This window comes from Panicum virgatum, chromosome 2N (genome assembly GCF_016808335.1).
Source record: "Panicum virgatum strain AP13 chromosome 2N, P.virgatum_v5, whole genome shotgun sequence".
NCBI classification, from domain to species: Eukaryota; Viridiplantae; Streptophyta; class Magnoliopsida; order Poales; family Poaceae; genus Panicum; species Panicum virgatum.
Window position 1 is genome coordinate 18,699,226 of NC_053146.1, and position 7,782 is coordinate 18,707,007.

Consider the following 7,782-nt stretch of genomic DNA (forward strand, 5'->3'; position numbering starts at 1 on the left):
TGGCCAGAAGAAAGAGTTTCAACTTTAGCATGTATGTTTTCTAAAATTTTATTATTGGCAGCAAGCTTTTTGTTTAAAGTTTCATTGATTTTAGCTTGGCCAAAAATAAGATCTCTCAAGGAGGGTTGGTTCGAATTGAAATTTGAGTTGAAATTGTTACCTCCTCCTTGGAATGGCGGGCGTGATTGACCCCACCCCTGGCCTCCTTGTGGACGGAACCCGGTGTTGTTGTTGTTGATGTAGGCTACGTCTTCACAGATTTCAGGGCAGTCTTTCCCCGAGTGTCCACCGTCACCACAAACCTCGCACGTAAAGTACGAGTGCATGGCAAGGACGGGAGCAGGCATGTGTTGCCAGTTCCCTTCATCGATTTTCTTCAGTAGGAGGTCCAGCTTAGCGGCAAGCATATCCGTCTCCTTGACGGTATGCATTCCGCCCTTGGTTCTGGGCTGGGAACGCTCCTCGTTCCAGCCCAGGTTGGAGACCATTTTCTCGATTAAGGCCGTAGCCTTGGCAAATGTGAGATCGAGATAGGCTCCTCCAGCAGCAGCATCAAGGTGGGGTTTGGATGTTGTTGTTAGCCCGTTGTAGAAGCTTTGGAGCATGAGCCACTCGTCCATCCCATGATGAGGACATGCGAGTATATATTCTTGCAGTCTCTCCCAAGCTTCTGGGATGGAGTCCATCCCTGTCTACTGGAAACTTTAAATTCTTCCATGTAGGGCATTTGTTTTACCCAACGGGAAGAATTTAGCAAGGAACGCCGTTGAACATTTGTCCCACGTGCTGACGGCTTCCTTGTTCTGATAAAACCACTGTTTCGCTTTCCCCAAGAGGGAGAAAGGAAACAGGCGGAGCCTGATGGCGTCAGCTGTAATGCTCCATATGGTTATGGTCTTGTAGAGCTCTAGGAAATTCCGGAGATGGGCGTTGGCATCCTCGTTCGGCTTACCACAGAATGGGCTAGCCTACACCATGTTAATGAGGCTGGACTTCAACTCAAAGTTCACGTCCCCAACATCAACGTTGGGTCCAGTTGCCACATTGGCAGCTGAGGGGACGGAGAAGTCGCGGAGAGTCTTCTCAGCCATGAGTTCAGTTGATGGTGCTTGGGAAGCTGGTTCACTTGTCGACTGTGAGATCGGAGGAGGAACGACGCGAGGTCGGACCCTTCTCACGAGCTTCTCAGGATTTTCAACAAAATTTGTTGGCAAGGAGAAACTAGACATACACTACCCTGTTTTCATCCAATCAGGAGAAAACAAAAAGATAGACACATTAGCTTGTATAAGCAGTAGCTACCTCTTGCTTATATTGCCATGTTTATGTACTTTAGTAAATAACTTTACACCTAGTGCCGTCCCCGGCAACGGCGCCAGAAATGCTGGTTGGTATTTCTTAGCATCGCCACTAGGAGTGGTTAGTTCCTAGCAACGGCGCCTCGAAGATGTCGTGTGGTATGTCTTAACGTTTATAGAAGGATCCGCAAGCGCACGGATATACCATTGTAGCATTTCACCCGGAAGTATTCAGGGTATCGTTATTTATATTTTCCCAAGGGATTGCTAGGTTGTGTAAAATGTATTTACTTAGTTGCATAACCATGACACGTATGAGCAAGATGAAGACCACTGACTATACAGGGGTAAGTGATAAATAAATGATAATCAGGGGTAATGTGACACACACAAAACAGCCAACTCTCATGAATAAAGAATAAACAAGCAATCCTAAGGTTAGTGGGAGCATAGGCAAAGATTCCTAGTATACTATTTATGTTAGCGGATAAGTTACGTTAGCCACATTGCTTAGAGCTGCAGGTGCTGGGAAATTAGGGACATCGGGGAGAATGACCCGCACTGGAGAACATCTAGTCCCGTTTCATCTTTGCTTGAACTCCTACACCGTACCCGAACGTCGGGGAGTATGCTAACCGAGAAGCAGCTTCCTGGCGGACCGACAGGGATGTCACCACCTGCGGTCTACCCCAGTCACACCGTGGAGCACCGTCATATCCCGAAGGATCCCGCATACCCGGGTACCATGCCCGCATATGAGGTCACTACCCTAGCACCCCCGGGTCCCCCACCCTTCGGATAGATAGGTAAGATGCTAAGGCAAGCCCGAAAGCACAACGAACCGATATCCTTACCCAGATCATCTGGTCTAAGCATGCAACTACTATAACTTGGTAAAGCACTGATCAAGGCTAAGCAAGCTACGAACATAGCAAGATAACCAAGAACGAACTCTGAATGAATAGCATAAAGAAAGACGGAATACAAAGCCATACCGGAGGCCGAGGATTGCTCGCCGACCCCGAGGACGACTAGATTCGCTAAGGAGATGAAGTACTAGCCTATCTCCACTACCCTATGGAGTACAAGTCACAAGAGAGTGTAGAGAGAGAGGCTTCCAAGTGGTGTGTGTGGTGAGAGTGGTGGGAGGCCCCTTTTATAGCTTGAGAGGTCGGTTCCCACCATCTCTTAACATGGAAACATGCCAAACCGCCTTCAAGAGGATAGGATCAAGCTTCCCCCCAAAAATCAGTGGGAGAGGCAGACAGGTGGGGTCGGCCGACCCCCCCCCCTTGGCACTTTTTCCCACCGACCTTCTCTGGTTCACTGCTCTGTGGGTTCTGATGTCAGATGGTCGGTGTCAGGGCTTGTTTGGTCTGGTTTATGGGCCTCCTTTCTCATGTTACATAGGACACGATCGTCTGCGACTTCTGTCTGCGTATTCGTTGTGTTTTTGTCTTATTGCAGACTTGTGTTCCTGAAATCATAAATTCTCGAAAACAACTGTGGATCTAGGTTAGTGATACAAATATGCGAGTAAGAGGTATAGTTTTCCTTCTTTATTGAGTATAGTTGACGGTCATATTTCGCACTTAACAACCGTCAACAATACCATGGACTCCGGGTGGCTAACACCTTCACCTTCGAATATTGATCCCCAGAACAACTGGATGGAGAACATGATTCACTTTCTTTTCTCTGTACTTGGAGGTTTTTACAAGATTTTCAAAATAAGAGGCATGCTCTCATTTTTTTCAACTCACTCTTAGTTTCTCACTTTATGTTTGAACCTCACTAAGGTCTTTTGAGAAAACCTCTCCTATGCTTAAAAAGGCTTTTGTGTGGCTCAAGGTAGGGATAAACTTGCATATCTTCCTCATTTATTTTGCAAGGTCAAAGATCTTGTCTTTGAGAGATTATGTCACCTTTAGAACTTGGTCATGTGTATGTGTGTGTGAGGGGTGAATGTCCTTTTGAGTGGTGTTTGACTTTGGCTTCTCCATCCTTCCGCTTTTTTTTTCTCGAGTAAGATTGTAAACTCACTTGCTTTTATCTCTTTCTCTTTTCTTTTCAGGGGGATTGAGAGCTTCTGGTGAACCACATTTGATGGACTTTATTGATGAACGTGTATAGTGGATGACCAAAGTAATCGATGATCATGACATTTCTCGAAACGCAATGATGTTTGATCAAGCTCAAAATGTCAAAAGATAGCTATGTGGGTTCAATTCTATTCATGTTTGACTCTGGATAGGACTTGTAAGGTTGAAAGTAAATGAGAGTTGCCTCGTTTTAGCTTTTTTTTAAAAAAAACTCTAGGACTTCGAATTAGAAAGAACATGTCTATCATTTTGTCATATCATGAGGGTCAACAAACAAAAGTTCAAGTGATCCTAAGATATAAGTTCCAAAGGTAACAGTACTCGCATTAGAAATAAAACTTAGGCACCCTTGGCAGTCATGTGTGAATTCATCTCTTCCAAGAATTTCATTCATGTTTTAATTTTATTTCATTTAGAACTAATTTGAATGAAAACCAGGAAGGAAAAAAGGATGGGGTTGCAAACCTCCGTGACGAGTTGTCATGTCGATGTTTTCGTTAGGCACGGGTGTAGTATGGCTACTTGGTCATGACTTGCATCACATTTTGCTCAACTTCGCCAAGGAGTTCGTCTCAGTGTTGTTCATGATGTTCATCTTTGTTTTGCCCTTAGTGTCGAGAGTCGTATTCGCATGTGGAGTTTTGGGAAGCACCTTCACTTTCGAAATATGTCCTCCCCCACGCTCAGATTTTGCAACACTTGGTGCCAAATGCTGAGCGTCGGAGGTTGTAGTTATCTTTCTCCGTTAAATCTGGAAGTGAGTCTCTTTCAATTGCACCAACTCTTTGCTCATTAAGTCCCGACCTGGAAGGTTAGTGACAAGAATACCCGAATTGAGGGAGTCCTAGAATTATGTCTTGAAGCTCAATTCGATTTTATTCTATTGGAAAGTAAAGATTTTTTTGTTCTTGAAATTGATGTGGATTTTTAATTTTAGAAGATTGAAAAAAAATATGGGTTACCTCCCGGCAGTGCTTGTTTATGGTCAGAAGCTCGACCTCGGGAGCTTGATCTTGATGTTGCAGCTAGCTTGGTGTTGTGGCTCCCGCCATCACCAATCTTCGAATTAAACTCTTGATAACTAGCTACAAGATTTGCACAACAAACTACAACGAGATTTTTCTAATGCTGGGGCATGGGATGATTGGACTCTGTGTGCGTGCTAAGAGCGAGAGGAGATGGAGTCTCATCAAAGGAGTATGTATCTTGTGGTCTTTCAAAGATGAAACTTCCAGGCTCCTCATTGACTTCCGAATCCGATATGGAGTTTACTACCTCAAGAGTATCCATAGAGCAGACATTTTCGACATCATACTCTAGCTTATAATACTCATGAGGCGTATCAAAATCAATCCCTGTGATTTGGAAATCCTTGGATTGCTCCGGGTCAAGAAGAAAAGATTTTTCCTCGGAGTCAACAAATGGATCAAGGCATTGATATGATTCTTGGGGTTTGGAGGAACTTGAAGAGATAGAAGCTTTGAACTCCTCATCAAAAAATTCAAACTCGTCCTTCGAGAATTGGAACTCCATGTTAGGGAATGATGAATCCTCCTTTACTTGATCAGTTTCGGACAAGGATTCTTCCTCCGAATTGGGAGTCACTACCTCAGATTCTCCATCAGCATCACTTTCTTCCTTTGGTAATGATGAGACATCACCATCTATGGTCGATTCATCATCGTCAAGACATCACCATCTATGGTCGATTCATCATCGTCAAACATGGACAAGAAGGAAGGTCGATGATTTTCGCTGAAGGGCTCACGATTTCAGGTGGAAGGTTTTGGTTCAACAATCTTTTGTGGGCAGGATGTTGGAATTTGGGCAAAAAGTTCCGCTCTTCGAGTGGGCTCTCGAGATTTTTTAGGTGGGTCTTCATATATTCTGGTATACTCGGTATTCTGAAGGATCCTACCAAGGATGGATTTTCCCTCGCTTACGGTTTTGTGCAAGGACCCTCCGGAGGCCTTGTCTAAAAAGGTCACACTATCTGTTCTAAGGACACAGGAAAAGTGCTGTAATTGCATAGCCTTGGGTATACTCAAGTCTGGGCCTGAAGAAATCAGCTCGGTATAATAAGCCCATGCTGCTACTAGAGATTCTCCCTCTCGTTGCTCGAAAGTTAGAACTTCTATATGAAGGGAAACAATCTTCTTTTTGGGGAAGTAACACACACAAAACTTGTCTTTCAGAATTTTCCAATCGCCCTCTACGCTTCCTACGATTATGGAATACCATTCTTTGGCACGACCAGTCAAAGAGAACTGAAAAAGCTTCCATTTCATGGTTTCATGGTGCATGCCTAGTATTGAAATGATAGAGAAGTTCTGCTCAAATTCACGTAGGTCTGTGTAGCGATTTTCATCCTTGCACCCAGAAAAAGATTGTGATTGAACCATGGCTACGAGACTAGGGCGGATCTCATTGCCTGGTGTAAGGATGGGATGACATGAAGGTGGACGCTCACCGTAATGAGGCCCTGGAGCTGAGAAACCACATATATGCATGGAATCCATGTGGAAGGCAGAGTGATACAAGGATAAACTTGAATCAATACTAGTACAGCTACCGTTTCCCGGCAACGGTGCCAGAAAGCTTGTTGGCAGTCCTTAGCCTGACAGAATAAATCCGCAAGCGTATGGATACCGATGTAGCTTTCACCTTGGAGTATTCCAGGATCGAATCCATGAGGAAAGAGAAATGTACTGGCAGTGACTCTTATTTATCCAGGGGGTATGACAGGAGTGAAGAGGTCCATATAAGATAGGTCGAGGTGTTCTAACGTCGTCTTACTAACTACTCCTGTCAAGAATACTTGACATATACTCTAGTTGCTTCGGCGGCCTAAGAGAAGGACTCAGACTGGGATGAAAAGGGAGTCCAACGTCTGTCGGCAACTACTGCTATGAAAATACCTGAACGTGGTGGACTACAAAGGACGGACAGGGCTACCACCTGCCGCCTACCACTGCAGTTCCGTGGGGTGGAACATAACCCAAGGTAACTAACCAAGTCTAGGTACCACACCTAAACTATCGAGTTACTTACTCCTATCTCATGTTAAGATAAAGAGCAACCTCAAATAAGTAGAACTTGCTAGTTACGCAGACGGGGGATCCCGCAACTAGAGAGATCAAGTATTCGAGTACTAATAAAGTAAAGGAGAGAAAGTAATACTGACGAGAGAAGAGGAAATTACTCGAATTGAAGCTTCATTCCTCAGAGGCACAAAGTTGGATAGGGGCTGACACTCCGGCTCCTCTCTGGACTCTCACCTCGCCTCTCTCCCTATTTTCTAAAGATATGTGGAGCGTTATGCTTCATCTTGGACTTTCTCCAATTCTCTGTGTCTTGAATGAGGGGTGGGGGCTCCCTTTTATAGTGCTTCCAGGGCGGTTGTCATGAAGTCACCTACACTTCATGCAAGGAGGTCGGCGTCGTAACTTCCACGCGAAGGCTGGACACGTGGCATGACAAACTCAGGTCGGCCGGCGTAGGAGTCGTGCCATTTGTCCACCGCCTTCGAATGGACGATCCTGATGCTCTCTGGAGGTTGGTGCAAAAGGTCGTTTGTCCAACTGACGTAGTTTGGGCCGGGAGGCCTAAACTTAGGCCGGCTGGCCTGGCTCTGGAGGCATTTCGGCCCTCTGTTGTACTGACACGCTCCCCAACGGCTGGAGATCACTCCTGGATGGGTAGATATCTTGTGCTCTGATCATGGCAGATAATTCCTCCATTTTGCCTAGGGGTTTAAGCCTTCCGGTTCCAACTAGCCATTGCATTGGACTGAATTCTCCCTCTAGATGGATATGGTAAAGTTTCATTCCAAAATTCCACAGTAGCTATGCCGGTCGGCCGGACTCGGGCCTTCCAGTCCAAACAATGTCCGTTTTGGGCCAATTTTGGATATGTTGTTCCTGAGATCAAATATGTACCAAAACTTGTGGAACCCATAGATATAATGGTTATGGCATGATTAGGCGGAGCGTTGGTGGCGAAAATCACCGATATCGACCACCAACAATGCCCGCGTGACGACGCATGATTGGACGACATGTTTGCTCCTTGGATCAAAGGGTGTGATTGCCCTCTATTTTCAGCCAAAAACCTACACTTATAAAATGCTACAAGGACATGTGGAATTTGGTGATTCATTAGCAATATGAGTGTAAGAAATGCAAGCTCATCCATTTATTTGGAGAATATTGATGCTCAGAATTGGTCGTTTATGGGCGTCAACATAGATCCAAATCTAAGGGAGGTGGCATAATAGGCTCACATGTGGGGATCGCCGCCGCCGACTGCCGATCCTCGCCCACATCAGGATACGGCAAATCCCATAGCATGGACGCCACCAGCTCTTCCGCAGACTAGATATC

The 7,782-nt window shown here is 45.3% G+C and overlaps 1 non-coding gene across 1 annotated transcript; it reads left to right on the plus strand.

Moving 5' to 3' along the window:
* Nucleotides 1-618: 618 nt before the first annotated feature.
* LOC120663145 lies at nucleotides 619-725 on the plus strand. The gene has a single exon (XR_005670368.1). It is a non-coding gene; the product is annotated as a small nucleolar RNA R71 (small nucleolar RNA).
* The last annotated feature ends 7,057 nt before the right edge of the window (nucleotides 726-7,782 follow it).